At 42.8% G+C, this 20,239-nt stretch overlaps 1 protein-coding gene and 1 non-coding gene across 2 annotated transcripts in view; both read right to left on the bottom strand.

The window, feature by feature from the left end:
* Window positions 1-20,239, bottom strand: part of LOC126474034 (insulin-like growth factor-binding protein complex acid labile subunit) — a 168,877-nt gene that overhangs the window by 120,606 nt on the left and 28,032 nt on the right. The window lies entirely within an intron of this gene.
* Trnaw-cca (transfer RNA tryptophan (anticodon CCA)) lies at window positions 13,370-13,444 on the bottom strand. The gene has a single exon. It is a non-coding gene; the product is annotated as a tRNA-Trp (tRNA).

Below are 20,239 nucleotides of genomic sequence, written 5' to 3'. Positions count from 1 at the left end.
ACTTTTAATGTTATCACCCTTGCTTTTAATTGCACCGAAGGTCGTTTTGACTTTTTTATGCTGAGTCAGTTCTTCTGACAATCATATCTTTTCCGGTTTCTTCGCATTTTTCATACAGACATTTCGTCTTAGCTTACCTGCTCTTCCTATTTATTTCATTTCTCAGAGGCTTGTATTTCTGTATTCGTGAACACCCCTTAACATTTTTCTACTTCCTTCTTTCATCAATGAACTGAAGTATTTCTTCTGTTACCCATGGTTTCTTCGCAGTTACCTTCTTTGTACCTATGTTTTTCTTTACAACTTCTGTGATTGCCCTTTTTAGATACGTCAATTCCTCCTCAACTACACTGTTTACTGAGCTATTCCTTATTGCTGTTTCCGCAGCCTTAGAGAACTTCAAGCGTGTCCCGTCATTTCTCAGCACTTTCGTATCTCACTTCTTTGCGTGTAGGTTCTTCCCGACTAAACTCTTAAACTTCAGCTTAATCTTCATCACTACCATATTGTGATCTGAGTCTATATCTGTTCCTGGGTACCTTTCCTACCTGTCTTAAAGGGAACATCTGCGATAATTGTTTATTACCAGTTTTGACTTGAGGTGGAGATCCGTAGTTTTCCCAAGCAAAAACCATTCTAAATATGACAGTGACTCAACGAGCGATAGAGAGACGAGCTAGTAGAAGAGACAGGGAAACGGACAAGTAGAACAGAAGGCAGCACGGAGTGGAAGACGGAATTATGAGTATAATGACAATGAAATTGAGATGGGTGAGACATGTTGCCAGGGTAATAGATTGAAGATTGGCCAAGAAAGTTCTTCGGTTGATTCATATCGATAAGAAAACACATAGAAGAAGATGGCTAAATTACATCAGAAACGTAGGACCGTAGTATTCTGACTATTTTTATTGTGTCTTATTTTGTTTTTGAAAGGATATTTTAAGAACGAGCATATTGTTCTCACCTACTTCTATTAACGTATGCGCTCTGTCATTTCTGGTGTTATATCTGAAGTTCTCCACTGAAAAATATTTCTTTGGCTTTCCTCGTATTTTCGCGTCAGAATCACCTATGACTATCAAGCAGCAGTAGGACTTCCTGCCAATTACCAGTTTCTGTAACTCCTTGTAGACGTCTGATAACCAGAAGTCAAGGCCTCCCAGACTATGACATGCAGTTCTTTTTGTTAAACGTTGATACGGAAAAGTATATAAAACCTATAAAATCTTAATTCAATAGGCTAGTCAGTGAAGCCAAAAAAGGAGTGTTTTAACACACTCCTCAAAGACATGAACAGCAGTGATGGACACAGTGCTCATGTGTTGTTGTTGTGGTCTTCAGTCCAGAGACTGGTTTGATGCAGCTCTCCATGCTACTCTATCCTGTGCAAGCTTTTTCATCTCCCAGTACCTACTGCAACCTACATCCTTCTGAATCTGCTTAGTGTATTCATCTCTTGGTCTCCCCCTACGATTTTTACCCTCCACGCTGCCCTCCAATACTAAATTGGTGATCCCTTGATGCCTCAGAACATGTCCTACCAACCGATCCCTTCTTCTGGTCAAGTTGTGCCACAAACTTCTCTTCTCCCCAATCCTATTCAATACTTCCTCATTAGTTATGTGATCTACCCATCTAATCTTCAGCATTCTTCTGTAGCACCACATTTCGAAAGCTTCTATTCTCTTCTCGTCCAAACTATTTATCGTCCATGTTTCACTTCCATACATGGCAACACTCCATACGAATACTTTCAGAAATGACTTCCTGACACCTAAATCAATACTGGATGTTAACAAATTTCTCTTCTTCAGAAACGCTTTCCTTGCCATTGCCAGCCTACATTTTATATCCTCTCTACTTCGACCATCATCAGTTATTTTGCTCCCCAAATAGCAAAACTTCTTTACTACTTTAAGTGCCTCATTTCCTAATCTAATTCCCTCAGTATCACCCGACTTAATTAGACTACATTCCATTATCCTTGTTTTGCTTTTGTTGATGTTCATCTTATATCCTCCTTTCAAGACACTGTCCATTCCATTCAACTGCTCTTCCAAGTCCTTTGCTGTCTCTGACAGAATTACAATGTCATCGGCGAACCTCAAAGTTTTTATTTCTTCTCCATGAATTTTAATACCTACTCCGAATTTTTCTTTTGTTTCCTTTACTGCTTGCTCAATATACAGATTGAACAACATCGGGGACAGGCTACAACCCTGTCTTACTCCCTTCCCAACCACTGCTTCCCTTTCATGTCCCTCGACTCTTATAACTGCCATCTGGTTTCTGTACAAATTGTAAATAGCCTTTCGCTCCCTGTATTTTACCCCTGCCACCTTTAGAATTTGAAAGAGAGTATTCCAGTCAACATTGTCAAAAGCTTTCTCTAAGTCTACAAATGCTAGAAACATAGGTTTGCCTTTCCTTAATCTTTCTTCTAAGATAAGTCGTAAGGTCAGTATTGCCTCACGTGTTCCAGTGTTTCTACGGAATCCAAACTGATCTTCCCCGAGGTTGGCGTCTACTAGTTTTTCCATTCGTCTGTAAAGAATTCGCGTTAGTATTTTGCAGCTGTGACTTATTAAGCTGATAGTTCGGTAATTTTCACATCTGTCAACACCTGCTTTCTTTGGGATTGGAATTATTATATTCTTCTTGAAGTCTGAGGGTATTTCGCCTGTTTCATACATCTTGCTCACCAGATGGTAGAGTTTCGTCAGGACTGGCTCTCCCACGGCCGTCAGTAGTTCCAATGGAATATTGTCTACTCCGGGGGCCTTGTTTCGACTCAGGTCTTTCAGTGCTCTGTCAAACTCTTCACGCAGTATCGTATCTCCCATTTCATCTTCATCTACATCCTCTTCCATTTCCATAATATTGTCCTCAAGTACATCGCCCTTGTATAGACCCTCTATATACTCCTTCCACCTTTCTGCTTTCCCTTCTTTGCTTAGAACTGGGTTTCCATCTGAGCTCTTGATATTCATACAAGTGGTTCTCTTACCTCCAAAGGTCTCTTTAATTTTCCTGTAGGCGGTATCTATCTTACCCCTAGTGAGATAGGCCTCTACATGCTTACATTTGTCCTCTAGCCATCCCTGCTTAGTGCTCATAGCGTGAATGAAAAATATAACACTTTTGTTAATAAAGTACTTACCTATTATAATACTGATTGCGCCCAAAACTAGCACAGATGGGACCAGTCTACAAAGCCATGGACTAATCATGGAAGAAAGGTTTCTTGTAAAATAAAAAGTAAACTGCATCTGTCAGTTGGAAACAAATCTGTTGTTGACACTATAGCACATTACAAGACATGCTGCAAAATATTGATGATAGTAATATGGACATCATAGGAAATGTACTACGCGAGAAAAATAATCACATCAGATAACAAAATAAACACAATATGGGGCATGGTGAAGGAGGAGACAGGTGGAAACATAAAAGAAGAGGGGCAGACAGCATTACGAGTAAACGATACAGATGACTTCCTTACTGGTCTTCGCACCATCAACAGAACAGGCTCTGCTAACGGTATACTACGCCTTCCACATAGCTGGCAACGGGATCTACACAACGCTGGTGACTACTTTGAAGGACAGTAACAGGTGCAAACATTTAACTCTTTTGTATCGGTTGTGAATAAATGGTTGCCACTATTTAAGTTCCAACCGTCGTATATAAATCAGTCCACTCTCACCCCAGAACAAGCAGTTTTATTCATTTCCACCAGTACTCCAATATGTGCCCAGTTTCTGTTACTGTTTACTGTAAATGCTAATAGTCCCCCAATATAAAATTTCCCCCACACACAATGTTTAAAGTCATACATAAACCCTGCTAGCACATCTGCATTTGCCTCTTTTTCTAGTTACAGTTGTCTTTACCATATAGCCGCGTTCTCCTTTCGTTACCCTGATGTTGTGTAGCTTCATTCTGAACACATAATACATTAACTGTACTTAGAGGAGTAATTTCCTTAATAAGGAATGGTTTAAGTCTGTTCGATACATTGGTTCTTTTTCTTAATACCTGTGGGAAAAACATCGTTTGCGAGAACCAAATCTAATTCAGTAATATCTGTATCCGATGGTATGGTGGAGAACACTGTCCTAGATTGGGGAAAATATGTTTCTCCTTCTCTAAAATAAAGATTTTCTGCAGTCGCTGTTACGAATTTCCAGGCATTTTACAGGTTGATAATTAAAACTAAATGCAAAGGAGCATAATTTATAAGCTTTTCTCTGCCTTAAGTGTCTGAGAGGTTGACACTATGTTAAAATGCTCCCAAACCCCGTCAAAACTTCTACCAAATATATCCAAACTGCAATAACCTGTTTCCAAAACTGCAACATCCATCATGACAACTCTCAGTTCCTCCACCACACAAGAACGCCCCTTACTAAATCGGTTTTTCTCCAGTACATGTGATGAAATGTAACACAGGTCTTCGATATGTCTATGGAAACGACTTCAATCACAGACATGCAGAACGTAGCTAAAATCCCAGGCAGTTATTCTGTGAACTGATGCATTTCCACTAAACTCTAAATGTAAATACAGATATCCAGCAAGAATATGTCGTGGCAGAATTTTACTGATTTTATGACATTTTTCCTTACTTTCGATATTTATCGATATGTATATACACTTATTGCTTACTGGATGTAGCTTGCTATTTCTAATTATACCATCCACCTCCAATATGTAACCCAGTAACCCAGACATGATATCTACAAACAATCACAAAAATCCACACACACACAAATGGATTTCTATGGTGAGACAGGGCGCCGACCTTATTCTGTTGTAAATACACAGATAGCAGATCATAGTTACTCTAGTTCGTGTGCTGGGTGCCGAAGCTGGGACTTCTCACACCCTCTCTCCCTCACTCCACTGACACCTGAGGCTGTCAGCAGCAGGGGGAGGTGATCGGCTCCAGCATATTGAATAGCGACCACCTGCAGTGATCACAATTGTCTCTGGTCGCAGTGTCTGACCCCCTGGTGAGTGCAGCCGTTGGAGCTGCCTCTTCGCACCACAAGACGTAGCCGAGGGCCATAGCATGCTGTTGGCTGTTCAGTTCCTCACCTATCTACATCTACATCTACATGATTACTCTGCAATTCACATTTAAGTGCTTGGCAGAGGGTTCAGCGAACCACAATCATACTGTCTCTACCATTCCACTCCCGAACAGCGCGCGGGAAAAATGAACACCTAAACCTTTTTGTTCGAGCTCTGATTTTTCTTATTTTATTTTGATGATCATTCCTACCTATGTAGGTCGTGCTCAACAAAATATTTTCGCATTCGGAAGAGAAAGTTGGAGACTGAAATTTCGTAAATAGATCTCGCCGCGACGAAAAACGTTTTTGCTTTAATGACTTCCATCCCAACTCGCGTATCATATCTGCCACACTCTCTCCCCTATTACGTGATAATATAAAACGAGTTGCCCTTTTTTGCACCCTTTCGATGTCCTCCATCAATCCCACCTGGTAAGGATCCCACACCGCGCAGCAATATTCTAACAGAGGACGAACAAGTGTAAGCTGTCTCTTTAGTGGACTTCTTGCATCTTCTAAGTGTCCTGCCAATGAAACGCAACCTTTGGCTCGCCTTCCCCACAATATTATCTATGTGGTCTTTCCAACTGAAGTTGTTCGTAATTTTAACACCCAGGTACTTAGTTGAATTGACAGCCTTGAGAATTGTACTATTTATCGTGTAATCGAATTCCAGCGGATTTCTTTTGTAAGTCATTTGGATCGCCTCACACTTTTCGTTATTTAGCGTCAACTGCCACCTGCCACACCATACAGCAATCTTTTCTAAATCGCTTTGCAACTGATACTGGTCTTCGGATGACCTTACTAGACGGTAAATTACAGCATCATCTGCGAACAACCTAAGAGAACTGCTCAGATTGTCACCCAGGTCATTTATATAGATCAGGAACAGCAGAGGTCCCAGGACGCTTCCCTGGGGAACACTTGATATCACCTCAGTTTTACTGTGGTGAGACAGGGCGCTGACCTTATTCTGTTGTAAATACACAGATAGCAGATCACAGTTACGCTAGTTCGTGTGTTGGGTCCCGAAGCTGGGAATTCTCACACCCTCTCTCCCTCATTCCACTGACACCTGAGGCTGTCAGCAGCAGGGGGAGGTGATGAATAGTCAAGTATTACACTATTGTTCCTGAGATTGGCATTTCCTAGAAATACGTTTGATCTCTGCAGACCTGAAATGATACATCTCTGTCAACCCCAGCACCTGCCAAAGCAGAACACCTGTAGTGGATGGACCTCTCTGTATACCATCAGCGACAGATTAGAACAAGCCTTGAAAACCAGAATCCCTATGTATAGGAGTAGAACAGAGAGGGAAGAGGAGAGGTAGGAGGGAGGTAGGACTGGTTCTAAACTGCGTAGTTGCAGCCACACTTCGAGGTAAAGACACATGCATTGTTGTGCTGTAAGGTTTTTTTTTCCCGGTAGTTGTGTGATGTTACTACAGTGTTTTGTCTTCCTGTAGGAACAAGGCCAGGATGCGCACATAGCGTAATATAGTCATTGCTACTGTGTGTGTGTTCTTTTTTTTAATAGTTACTCATGTATAAGAGGATTACATCTCTCTCCCCCTAAGACTCACTGGTACCAGTCACAAGAAAAACACGTCTATCCATTCTGGAAAATTCGCTCAATATTGGTTACCGTTTTGTTGTTTGGTCCCACCAGCATTATGTTATCGGCGAAGTCTTCTACTCACCATAGTGTGTGAAATTTGCTAGCTGGATGTACGAGGGCGGTTCAGAAAGTAACCTCCGATTGGTCACGTGCGGGTTGTGGGGGGAGTAGCGACGCCATCTGTGCGTTCACGCACTCAACAGGTCAGTCGGCATCAAGCCGTGGTCGAGTGAACGTCGTACCTGCGCAAGTTTAGTTTTTGTGGCAGTTTGAAATGTGTGCTGCAATAGAAAACCCCGCCAAATGTGAAGTGCGTGCTGTCATAAGGTTTTTTACAGCCAAAGGATATTCTGCAGCAGCTATTCATCGTGAGCTTTGTGCCGTGTACGGACCAAGAGTTATGAGTGAAGGAGTTGTCCGTGAATGGGTACGTTTATTTAAAAGTGGACGAGAAAACGTTCATGACCACCACAAAACTCAAAGAATGGCCTCTGCATTAGACTTTCTGTCACGTTATGAGGACGAAGGAGAACCATTGTTAAACAGAATCGTGACCGGTGACGAAACCTGGATTAAGTACGTGAACCCTGAGACAAAAGAACAATCAAAGATGTGGGCACATTCAAATTCGCCTACCAAACCAAGAAAAGCCTCGCAAGATTTTTCTGCCAGAAAACTGATGGCAACGGTGTTTTGTGATGCCAAAGGGGTGTTGTTGGTTGAATTCATGGAACGTGGTACGACCGTTAATCAAGACGTGTACTGTGAAACAATAAAAAAGTTACGACGGGCTATACAGAACAAACGCCGTGGTATGCTGACTTCCGGTATCGTTTTTTTTGCACGATAACGCCCGTCCTCACTCTGCTCGCAGAACAACGGCCCTTCTTGAGTCCTTCAAGTGGGACGTTATCAACCATCCACCTTACAGCCCAGACCTGGCGCCAAGTGATTATCACCTCTTCATGCATTTGAAGAAATGGCTCGGGTCACAGCGGTTTGATGACGACGAAGAGCTCAAAGATGCGGTCACAGGCTGGCTCCAGGCACAAGCGGGTGATTTTTATGCAGAAGGAATTTCAAAGCTTGTGAAGAGATACGATAAGTGCCTCAATCGCTATGGAGACTATGTAGAAAAATAGTGCAAAGATGTAGTTGTAAGATGTATAAATTAAAATATTTTTATTTAACTTGGTGTATTTTTTTAAATCAACCGGAGGTTACTTTCTGAACGGCCCTCGTATGTTTAAGGAGTTTTGGATGGTTTTAAGTGCTAATTTTGTAGTATATTCAACACAAGATTCAATGTTCTCGGAGCAACATTCATTGTACCAAGCACAAGTTCATACCATGAGAGTGAGTTTACGTTTATTTAGCTGGAGATTTCATTGATTATAGTACTATATCCGCTATTTGCACTGTTGGCGTCACAGTCCATGTGAGTTCATATCTGTCTGTACGATATTCGTTGTATTAACCGCAAGAATCACACCTGGGGAGTGTGTTTACACTTATTTAGCTGGAAATTTCATTGATTTTAGCACTACATTGACTATTTGCACTGTCACAGCATTCAAGCTTAAGATACACCCGTTACATGATGTGAGGTGAGATCTGTTGGTACAATATTCGTTGTAGCAAGCATAAGAATCACACCTGGAAAATACACACTGGTAATACTTTGTGCAGCAAATGAGTATTGTGTTTATTCAGTCACTTTTTTTAAATAAATGAGCTGACATTACAGCAGTTGAACTGTCAAGAACGGAAACACTTTGCGCGCGCGGGATTGGCCGAGCGGTCTGATGCGCTGCAGTCATGGACTTTGTGGCTCGTCCCGGCGGAGGTTCGACGATGATGATGATGATGTTGGGGTTGTGGGGCGCTCAACGGCGTGGTTATCAGCGCCCGTACAATTATCCAATCTTTGCTCAGTCCAATTTCGCCACTTTCCTGGATGATGATGAAATGATGAAGACAACACAAACACCCAGTCATCTCGAGGCAGGTGAAAATCCCTGACCCCGCCGGGAATCGAACCCGGGACCCCGCGCTCGGGAAGCGAGAACGCTACCGCGAGACCACGAGCGGCGGACTCGGAGGTTCGAGTCCTCCCTCGGGCATGGGTGTGTGTGTTTGTCCTTAGGATGATTCAGGTTACGTAGTGTGTAAGCTTAGGGACTGGTGACCTTGGTAGTTAAGTCCCATAAGATTTCACACACATCTGAACGGGAACACTTTAGGCAGAGCTGCAGTGTGTCAATCTACGAGAAGCAACTGACCTGTCTGAAATTCCTCCACTGACTCTGAAGTCTGTACAGCAACAATCTCTTCCTTCCACAGAACTGAGAATAACCACACACACACACACACACACACACACGCACACACACACACACACACACACACACACACACACACACACAGGCACAAACTCACAAAGCTGTTCTTTGGTACAGTGGAGTGTCTGATACCTCTACCAGACAGTCCTCAGTGAGTGTACTGCAGAAGTAGAATAAATGCGAGCAATGACAGGTTATAACTGCACGCAGCCGCCGGGCCTAGCCTGTGCACACAGTGAGATGACTAGTGTAAAGATCCGTGCGTATCTCATGTACGAGGGACATAATAAACAATAGTTTTCCTACATGAAACTGATTTTACTTAGTCGAGGACCGCTTTCAGAGAGTGCTTGCCTATCCAGAACTTTTGAAAGCACGCTGCTGTTGACCATTCAGTTCTTCATCCGCGATGGATAGTCAGCGAGAGGTTAGCCTGGCGAAGCACAATGACTATCAGTGGGAAGGTCCAGCTGCAGACTGGAAACAGTATATCATTGTCAACCCAACATAGACCAAAGCAGGGCAGCTGCAGTGGATGGACATCTTTGTGTGCCATCAGCAACAGGTTATAACAGGCCTGGAAAATCAGTATCCCTATGTAATGGGGGAGGAGAGGGAGGAAGGAAGAGATGTAGGAGGTGAGGTAAGACTGGTTCTAAGGCGCTTAGTCTGTATCCACACACCGAGGTGAACACATGCAGCTGCCATCATTCTCTCCTGAGATGATCTTTTGGAGTCTGTTTTTGTTGTAGTTGTCTTACTAAAATGATTTTTCTTAATTTCCAGTGCTTGTGTTGCATTATGATCCATTCCACTGTTTTTCATGACACTTTCAATGTCTAATTAGAGCAGTGAAACATTTTCCATCAGTTGTAGGTAGCATGTATTGGCCTTCCTATATCTAAGTGCTGCCCTGTCCCTTTTACCATGCATTTATGTACAAGTTCCTCAGCAGTTGTAGATCGGTAGGAAGCAACTCTTCCTACACTTCAGTAATAGTTTCCTTCCCATCCCTTCTTACCACGTATCTATGACAAGTTTCACAGTAGCTACTTCAGTTGTAGATCGGTAGGAGGCTACTCTTCCTACACTTCAGTGAGACAGATAGCTGTCCTAACACTTCTTACCTTGTATGTATGCACGAGTTCCCCAGCAGCTGTTTCACTTGTAGATCGGTAGATGGCAACTCTTCCTACAAATCATTAATAGTTCTCTGTCCTATCCTTTCTTACTGTATATCTATGTACAAGTTCCTCAACAGCTATACACGTGTAGATAGGTAGGGTAGTGGCAATTGCTCTGGCAGTAGTTGTAGGACAGTTCCCCCCCACCCCCCCCCCCCCAATGTCGAGTGATATTGTGGTGGACTAGGGCACACAGCAAGGTGTCAGATGTGGCATTGTAAATGGAAATAAAACCCGCTTCAAGCGTCTTCAGTCGAGCCCCATACACCAAGGGGAGCACCTCTGGTACATTCAGTCAGGTGTAGTGGAATAGGATGAAGGTTGTCTTCTGCATTGTGGATTGACTGACTATTGCAAAAATCATGAACAACTCCAGCACATTTAGTGGAGGAGAGGGGGGATATAGGGGGAAGAGTGAATTGGTAGTAGGTACAGGGAAAGGGGTGAGGGGGAGAAGGAGGGGGAGAAGTTGTGGTGGTGATATCAATAATGCTACCCCCTTGGAGAGAAGGTGGAAGAACAACCCAAACACAGCCACCATCTTGAATAAGTTTGCAAAAATGCAGACTGTCCTGAGACAAACTTTGCCCCACTACTGGCGACTTCCAACAAAGGTTGCACACCGTTTCAAGCCTTTTCGAAACCTTTTATCGCTGACAGCCCGCCACAAAATGATGAACGGAAAAATGTTTACCTGTTACTACAGTATACATTATAGATATTCATGCAGTAAAACTTAGGCTTCAGGCATAACATTTAAATTTATTGCTTCTTTACTATGAAGTCTATTTGCAAAATTGTTTGGAGCCAGTATCCTCATATACCACGGAATGTACTTACAAAATTATATCTTTGTATGACATATAGTTCAAGAGATACGATGTCATAAACACTGAATTGCATAAAACTTAAGCTTTTCTTCCAATGGAGCGCAAATTCCCTAGGAAAAAGTCGTGTTTGATAATGAGAGCACTTAGCAACTTCCAATAAACTTCAAACAAAATTTCAAATATTCTCTAAACTTTCTCTCGGCTACAGCCCCGCAAAATAATGAAAACAAAATATTTTATCCTTGCTAAATGTTCCTTGCTCATGTGGTAAAACTTCAGCATCAAGAATGGCTTTTTAATTCATCATTTCTTTACTACTAACTGTTTTTGCTATTCACTTTGCACACAATATGCCCGTATACCACGGAAGATAACTGGAAAATTATGTCATTGTACGACATATGGATGAAACACAAATGTAAATATATAAGAAAAATCTGGAACAGGGATGATCATCTGTATCCAAGAAAGAATATTTTTCGTACAGTCTGTTTGCAAGAGAAGAATTTTCTCCCATTTTAAACTCTGGGAAACATACAGTAGTTTATATCAGACGTGTATTTTCGATCATTAACTCATTTGTAAAGTAATCAGGCATTCAAGCTGTTTTACACATGGCAGCTCGATTCCTTAAAAACTTGCTGGTGGGGAGAGGGAAGGAGGAAGTTTCCTAGTAACGAGCTAATCTAGTAAAATTATATTTTGCGGCCCTATACCCTCCAGTGTGTTTGGTGTACATTAGTTACAACTAATGCTCAAAGCTACAAGTGACATTCATCAGAATTCGAGGAGCTTATACGGGAGATTCTAATTCCAACAGACAAGACATATCTACCTTTATCTAAATAGCGAGTCCAATATGAAATTACAAGAACACTGCTGCTGCTACACGGAACTTGGAAACGCAATTCCAGGTAGTTCTGGATCTGCTTGGGAATAAGTCTCACTATATTCTCCACGATGAAAAACAGTCTACCCCACAATCGCTACCAGATCATGAGCGACGATCTAATTACACCACTGAGAAAACGGACAGCTACATAATAAGCGTCATCCCGCTTAAGAAACAACAGGGTGAGAGATGTAATGATTTTGCGCAAGCATTGTTCATTTACATTCCCAATGTCTAAGTCTGTAGCTATTTTCACAATAAAAATACAACTTCAAAACACTAACTGAAAGCACTGCCTACGCTATTATTCGTATCCAGATATCATCAACATCAAATGTACGCTTACAAAGCTTACTGTGCAACTGAGATGGAAAGGCTATTTGGGCACAGGTCCTGCCTCAGCAAACACCCGACGCGTTCTCCCACACGCATTTTATGTCGCTATTATTTGTAATTGTCTATGACATCAGATAGCCATTTTGCTAATATTTACACTCTTGAGGCTGCACTGTCCAGTCATATTAATGTGACCACTACCTGTGTTGATGTCAACGTGCAATAACCACTCACAGATGGCAGGTGGCAGCACTAGCAGTGGAGGAAATAGAGAAATCACGAAGGAGCACCTTGCAGAAGCATTATAAATGGGAGCAGGAACCGCCTACATTATGCTCCTGGTTCTGAGTGGTTGGGAGGGCTACATGTTGAACAACTTCGTGAAGCGGACTGGAGCTCAAGAAATCTGGGCATCGGCTAGCAGCCCTCCCACGTGTATGTGATGTAGTGGGGCCTCTGGAGTAGACTTGGTGTTTAAAACTGAAGTTCGTAGTTGGTGATCTTGAGTGGTCAACTTCTTTTCCAGTATGGAAAATCTACTGGTAATCAAAAGTGTGTTCCAGTGAGACAATTTCGAATTCTGCTTAGGCACATTCCGATTTCCTAGGCGAATGTTTGTGGCCGTCAGGCAGACTCCTTGTACCAGATCACCAATCATGGAGCAAATACCTAAAGGGGCAGAGGTGTTTTAGTGAAAGAGATGCTAAGTTCTTTTAGAAGCCAGTAAATTATATTTCTTCCAGAGGAAATTAATAAGCGATATTATTGTGTGACTTTTCTCTTACTGATGTCAAAACTCACATAATCATTGACTTTTGTGCTGGGGGGGGAAGCATTTCTGAAGCGGCTAAATTTGTATACTGTTTGCTTGCTGCCGTGGTTGAGGTATACCATGCATGGAAATGTGATGCCATCCAAAACAATCGCTAAGGCAGCTATGGAAATATGATACCATTCAAAACCATCGCCAGGGCAACTGTGGTGCACTATGGGTTATAGATGAGAGGGTTCAACAACAGTTGCGAAGATGTGCACAGACGAATAGATGTTCAGCTGAAACTTCCTGGCAGATTAAAACTGTGTGCCGGACCGAGACTCGAACTCGGGACCTTTGCCTTTGGCGGGCAAGTGCTCTACCAACTGAGCTACCCAAGCACGACTCACGCCCCGTCCTCGCAGCTTTTAATTCCGCCATTATCTCGTCTCTAGATGTTCAGCTCTTGACCAACTGACTGCTCAGATGGACCAAGGAGCAACCAGCAGAGTCTGCTTAACGGCTGTTCAGCGAAGTTGCTGTGTATGGGCCTCAGCAGCAGGTGCCTGGTTCATTTTCCCATGCCGACTGCTGTTCATCGTCAACGAACGATGGTATTTACACGCCAGTATCGCTATTGGTCGTCCACTCAGTAGCGACAGATGGCCTTTTCAGATTAGTCACGTTTTATGCTTCATTGGACAGGTGGCCGTTGGCGTGTCCGGTCTGGCAACAATCGTTGGAAGGGTCCAGACCAGAGCAGGGAGCGTTATGGTCTGTGGAATGTTTTCGTGGCATTCCGTGGGTGATCTCGTCGTTCTGGAAGGCACAATGCATCAACAAAAGTAAGCATCTATGGTTGGGGACAGTGTCCACCCTTACATGCTGTTTGTTTTTCCTCGGCACAATGGCATCTACCAACAGGTCAATGCCACACGTCACACAGTTCACAGTGTACGAGTGTGGTTCGAATAGCACCAGGATGACTTTACTGTGTTCCCCTGGCCACCGGACTCACCGGATTCAAACCCAATCGAGAATCTGCGGGAACATGGCGACTGGGCTACCCGTGCCGTAGATACTCAACCGAGAAACCTGACCACGGCACTGGAGTCGACACGGCTGCACATCACTGTCGGCACCTTCCAGAACCTCACTGACTCTCTTCTTCCACATCTGTGCTGCAAAAGGTGGTTATTCACGCGTTTCGAAGCTGATCACATTAATGTAACTCGACTTTGTACCAACTGTTTCTTCTAGTGAAGACTCTTTCGAAGCACTCATTGAAATTATTATGCTATAGCCTTAAAATGTATATTTTGGCTGGACTGTTTTGTTTCTCCCTGGCTGCAGGTGTTAGGAGGAGTACGCTCTAGAAGAGCGTAGCGTTCTAAAGGATTGGAAAAGGGCACAGGTCATCCCCGTTTTCAAGAAGGGATGTCGAACAGATGTGCAGAACTATAGACCTATATCTCTAACGTCGATCAGTTGTAGAATTTTGGAACACGTATTATGACTGTTCTGGAGACATCTACTCTGTAGGAATCAGCATGGGTTTCGAAAAAGACGATCGAGTGAAACCCAGCTCGCGCTATTCGTCCACGAGACTCAGAGGGCCAAGACACGGGTTCCCAGGTAGATGCCGTGTTTCTTGACTTCCGCAAGGCGTTCGATACAGTTCCCCACAGTCGTTTAAAGAACAAAGTAAGAGTATATGGACTATCAGACCAATTGTGTGATTGGATTGAAGAGTTCCTAGATAACAGAATGCAGCATGTCATTCTCAATGGAGAGAAGTCTTCCGAAGTAAGAGTGATTTTAAGAGTGCCGCAGGGGAGTGTCGTAGGACCGTTGCTATTCACAATATACATAAATGACCTTGTGGATAACATCGGAAGTTCACTGAGGCTTTTTGCGGAAGATGCTGTGGTGTATCGAGAGGTTGTAACAATGGAAGATTGTACTGAAATGCAGGAGGACCTGCAACGAATTGACGCATGGTGCAGGGAATGGCAACTGAACCTCAATGTAGACAAGTGTAATGTGCTGCGAATACATAGAAAGAAAGATCCTTTATCATTTATCTACAATATAGCAGGTCAGCAACTGGAAGCAGTTAATTCCATAAATTATCTGGGAGTAGGCTTTAGGAGTGAATTAAAATGGAATGATCATATAAAGTTGATCGTCGGTAAAGCAGATGCCAGACTGAGATTCATTGGAAGAATCCTAAGGAAATGCAATCCGAAAACAAAGGAAGTAGGTTACAGTACACTTGTTCGCCCACTGCTTGAGTACTGCTCACCAGTGTGGGATCCGTACCAGATGGCGTTGATAGAAGAGATAGAGAAGATCCAACGGAGAGCAGCGCGCTTCGTTACAGGATCATTTAGTAATCGCGAAAGCGTTACGGAGATGATACATAAACTCCAGTGGATGACTTTGCAGGAGAGACGCTCAGTAGCTCGGTACGGGCTTTTGTTGAAGTTTCGAGAACATACCTTCACCGAGGAGTCAAGCAGGGATAAAATCAGAGAGATTAGAGCCCACACAGAGGCATACCGACAATCCTTCTTCCCACGAACAATACGAAACTGGAATAGAAGGGAGAACCGATAGAGATACTCAATGTACCCTCCGCCACACATCGTCAGGTGGCTTGCGGAGTATGGATGTAGATGTAGATACATCCGCTAGCTGCTAATGGGTCTGCCCCTCCAAACTGCATCTAACTTTTACTTCTTTCCTATTGCATCCTTGTGCCAATGTTCCACGAACTTAGCGACGCCCTACTACGAGCCCCCACCACGGTAACTTGCAAGTCACTGGGTACACAGCTGCCCACCGCAAGATAATGGTCGCATTCAGCCATCACATGCTACAGAGAATTCTGATTTCAGCGCTTGATTAAAATTTTAAATATCTCGTTATTCAAAGGTCGGATCACGACGCGGTTTGCAGCAATCAGTCTTAAATAAAGGAAAACACACATATAGTTTATGTTTCATCTTTCTTTCTTATATTAATCGACTGCCTTGATTGCAGAACTTAAGAAGACTTGGCCAGTGAAATAGCAGATCATTGCAAGGTCTCAACCGGTTGCAGGGAAACTTCCAAGAAGTCCTAACAGGAAGCATCAACTTGCAGAAGCATTATAAATGGGAGCAGGAACCGCCTACATTATGCTCCTGTTTCTGAGTGGTTGGGAGGGCTACATGTTAAACAACTTCGTGGAGCGGACTGGAGCTCAAGAAATCTGGGCATCGGCTAGCATCCCTCCCAGATGGCTGTGGTGCAGTGGGGCCTCTGGAGTAGACTTGGTGTTTACAACTGAAATCAGTAGTTGGTGATCCTGAGTGGTCAACTTCTTTTCCATTATGTTCCCGTGAGACAATTTCGAATTCTGCTTAGGTACATTCCGATTTGCCAGGTGAATGTTGCCCTTGAAGTGAGCATGCGTGTGCCAGTCAGACAGACTCCTTGTACCAGATCGCCAATCATGGAGCAAATGCCTAAATGAACGGAGGATGACAGACTAAAGGCCGAAATACTAAATGTATTTTTCCAAAGCTCTTTCACAGAGGAAGACTGCACTGTAGTTCCTTCTCTAGATTGTCGCACAGATGACAAAATGGTAGATATCGAAATAGACGACAGAGGGATAGAGAAACAATTAAAATCGCTCAAAAGAGGAAAGGCCGCTGGACCTGATGGGATACCAGTTCGGTTTTACACAGAGTACGCGAAGGAACTTGCCCCCCTTCTTGCAGCGGTGTACCGTAGGTATCTAGAAGAGCGTAGCTTTCCAGAGGATTGGAAAAGGGCACAGGTCATCCCCGTTTTCAAGAAGGGACGTCGAACAGATGTGCAGAACTATAGACCAATTTCTCTAACGTCGATCAGTTGTAGAATTTTCGAACACGTATTATGTTCGAGTATAATGACTTTTCTGGAGACTAGAAATCTACTCTGTAGGAATCAGCATGGGTTTCGAAAAAGACGGTCATGTGAAACCCAGCTCGCGCTATTCGTCCACGAGACTCAGAGGGCCATAGACACGGGTTCACAGGTAGATGCCGTGTTTCTTGACTTCCGCAAGGCGTTCGATACAGTTCCCCACAGTCGTTTAATGAACAAAGTAAGAGCATATGGACTATCAGACCAATTGTGTGATTGGATTGAGGGGTTCCTAGACAACAGGACGCAGCATGTCATTCTCAATGGAGAGAAGTCTTCCGAAGTAAGAGTGATTTCAGGTGTGCCGCAGGGGAGTGTCATAGGACCGTTGCTATTCACAATATACATAAATGACCTTGTGGATGACATCGGAAGTTCACTGAGGCTTTTTGCGGATGATGCTGTGATATATCGATAGGTTGTAACAATGGAAAATTGTACTGAAATGCAGGAGGATCTGCAGCGAATTGACGCATGGTGCAGGAAATGGCAATTGAATCTCAATGTAGACAAGTGTAATGTGCTGCGAATACATAGAAAGAAAGGTCTCATATCATTTAGCTACAATATAGCATGTCAGCAACTGGAAGCAGTTAATTTCATAAATTATCTGGGAGTTCGCATTAGGAGTGATTTAAAATGGAATGATCATAGGAAGTTGATCGTCGTTAAAGCAGATTCCAGACTGAGATTCATTGGAAGAATCCTAAGGAAATGCAATCCGAAAACAAGGAAGTAGGTTACAGTTCGCTTTTTCGCCCAGTGCTTGAATAGTGCTCAGCAGTGTGGGATCCGTACCAGATAGGGTTGATAGAAGAGATAGAGAAGATCCAGCGGAGAGCAGCGCGCTTCGTTACAGGATCATTTAGTAATCGCGAAAGCGTTACGGAGATGATACATAAACTCCAGTGGAAGACTCTGCAGGAGAGACGCTCAGTAGCTCGGTACGGGCTTTTGTTGAAGTTTCAAGAACATACCTTCACCGAGGAGTCAAGCAGTATATTGCTCCGTCCTACTTATATCTCGCGAAGAGACCATGAGGATAAAATCAGAGAGATTAGAGCCCACACAGAGGCATATCGACAATCCTTCTTTCCACGAACAATACGAGACTGGAATAGAAGGTAGAACCCATAGAGGTACTCAAGGTACCCTCCGCCACGCACCGTCCGCTGGCTTGCTGAGTATGGATGTAAATGCAGATGTAGATGTAGACGTGTTTTAGTGAAAGATATACTAAGTTCTTTTAGAAGCCAGTAAATAATATTACTTCCAGTGGCAATTTATAAGCGATATTTTTGTGCGACTCTTCTCTTATTGATGTCAAAATGTATTCTAATGTGGAGATTATCGGCGGAATTTCTTAGAAGCTAGCAGAAGGTGGTGTAGGAACTGTAAGCGGTGTACATAGTCCAGTCCCTGTCACCACACGAACACAGGTTGTACAAGGATGTGGCGCAAAATCGTTGGGGACCTTTCTATACTAACCACGTCGTTAATTTGAACTTAAGTGACATTGGGAAACTGTCGAACACCAAAATCGATACAGCCGGATAAGGAATATGATCCCAGTTACCGACGAAAATGAGTAATGCTCATGAAGTTCCAATTATATCCTCATAAATAATTTTTGAAAGTCTGGAGGTACATGTCAGCAGTTGTGGTACACGTTCAAATACCTGCGCCACAGTACTGTGGCGGGCCACTAGTGATTCCGAAACAAAATGTTACTGCCTGTTTACAGAGTGGAATATCGTGCGGTAATTAGCTTGCGGCAACAGCGGAAATGTTGCAACTGGGTCAGGCAAATCCAGACAGCTAAAGAAGTACAAACAGTAACAAAATAAATACGTAACTTTGCTTTTCCGAGCTGGTAATTAAAGAATCATGACTACGCCTATTATGGGTCGCACTGACAACTGCACAGCTCAGATGAATCCTCTTTATGGGGACAAATCATAGGAGCATTTGCATAAATACACTGCTGACGATTAAATTTGCACCACCATAAAATCGGTGTCCACCCAATGTTAAATTGACATAAAATGTCCTACAGGTTTGTAACTGCAGAGTTTTAGCATTTACGTGCATCTACTTTTTATACACAGCGTGTTTGCTTTAAACTGAGACAACGAAATTTCTCGAAAACGACGCATCGCACGAAAAAAATGTTCTAAGTGAAAGTTAATATTAGTAAAGGGGACATCTGTCTATGCTACCATTCCTCCTGCGGGGGAGGGGTCGAATTTGCATTTTCAAATGGGAACCCCATATTAATTTAACATTAGGATTCTACGCCAAAAAATAGGTACGGTTTACTCAAGCCATTGTTTTCTATTCGTGAAATATATAGTTGTAATTGACCAATAAAAAATGTGCCCTTTTTACAATTAAGAACCGACGCATTTTATTCTACATTTCATTTACAATGTAAATGTAAACCTTTGTGTTCTAAGGATTGATTTTATGTTCGAAATTTACTGTATTGTTGCACATTTGATTGTATAGCTGTTTCAACTGAAACGTCCCCTTAGAAAATTTATACATGACTGTGCTTAAACTGACACATAATATTTTGTTAGCGCAACGCAATCTGACTTTCAAAATTCCCTACAAAAGAATGGCCCTGACTAACATTAAACTATACCGTTCACAAATCACTTACCTCACAAAAATCTTCGCTGCTCAAGCTACTGCAATACAGCGAGCGCCACTACTGCCAGCTAAATAAAAGATTCAAACTATGGAAGACACTAACTACTGATAGGGATAGTTAGCAAATGAAAGATATTAATAGAGAACAAACAATGTATTTACCTTGTTATCATCATGTATAAATATAGCAGTTCATGACAAATTACAAATCTCCGCCATCTCTCTCCCTACATCCACCACTGCTGGCGGCTCACCTCCAACTGCGCAACGCTACGCGCTGTTCACAGCCAGCTGCCTAACACTACAATGGCGAGTATTACAACAATGCAAAGCAGCCACAGACTGCCCACAGCACAGCCTAGAGGTGGCGTTACTAATAAAAAACCTAAACAGCCTACTTACATAGAGAAAACATAAACAGCCTACTTACATAGCCCCCATGCTCCCCACAAAAAATTTTTACAAATGGTGTTGGGCACTGGCCAATACAGATTTGACAAAAACTTTTCATAATTACAATAACAAAGAAATCAAAGGCACACACTTATTGATACATTGTTGGTCAAAAGCTAAAAATTTCTCACA

Source organism: Schistocerca serialis, chromosome 4 (assembly GCF_023864345.2).
Source record: "Schistocerca serialis cubense isolate TAMUIC-IGC-003099 chromosome 4, iqSchSeri2.2, whole genome shotgun sequence".
NCBI lineage: Eukaryota > Metazoa > Arthropoda > Insecta > Orthoptera > Acrididae > Schistocerca > Schistocerca serialis.
Note: the sequence above shows the minus strand (reverse complement) of the source record. Positions and strands in the feature narration are given on the sequence as shown.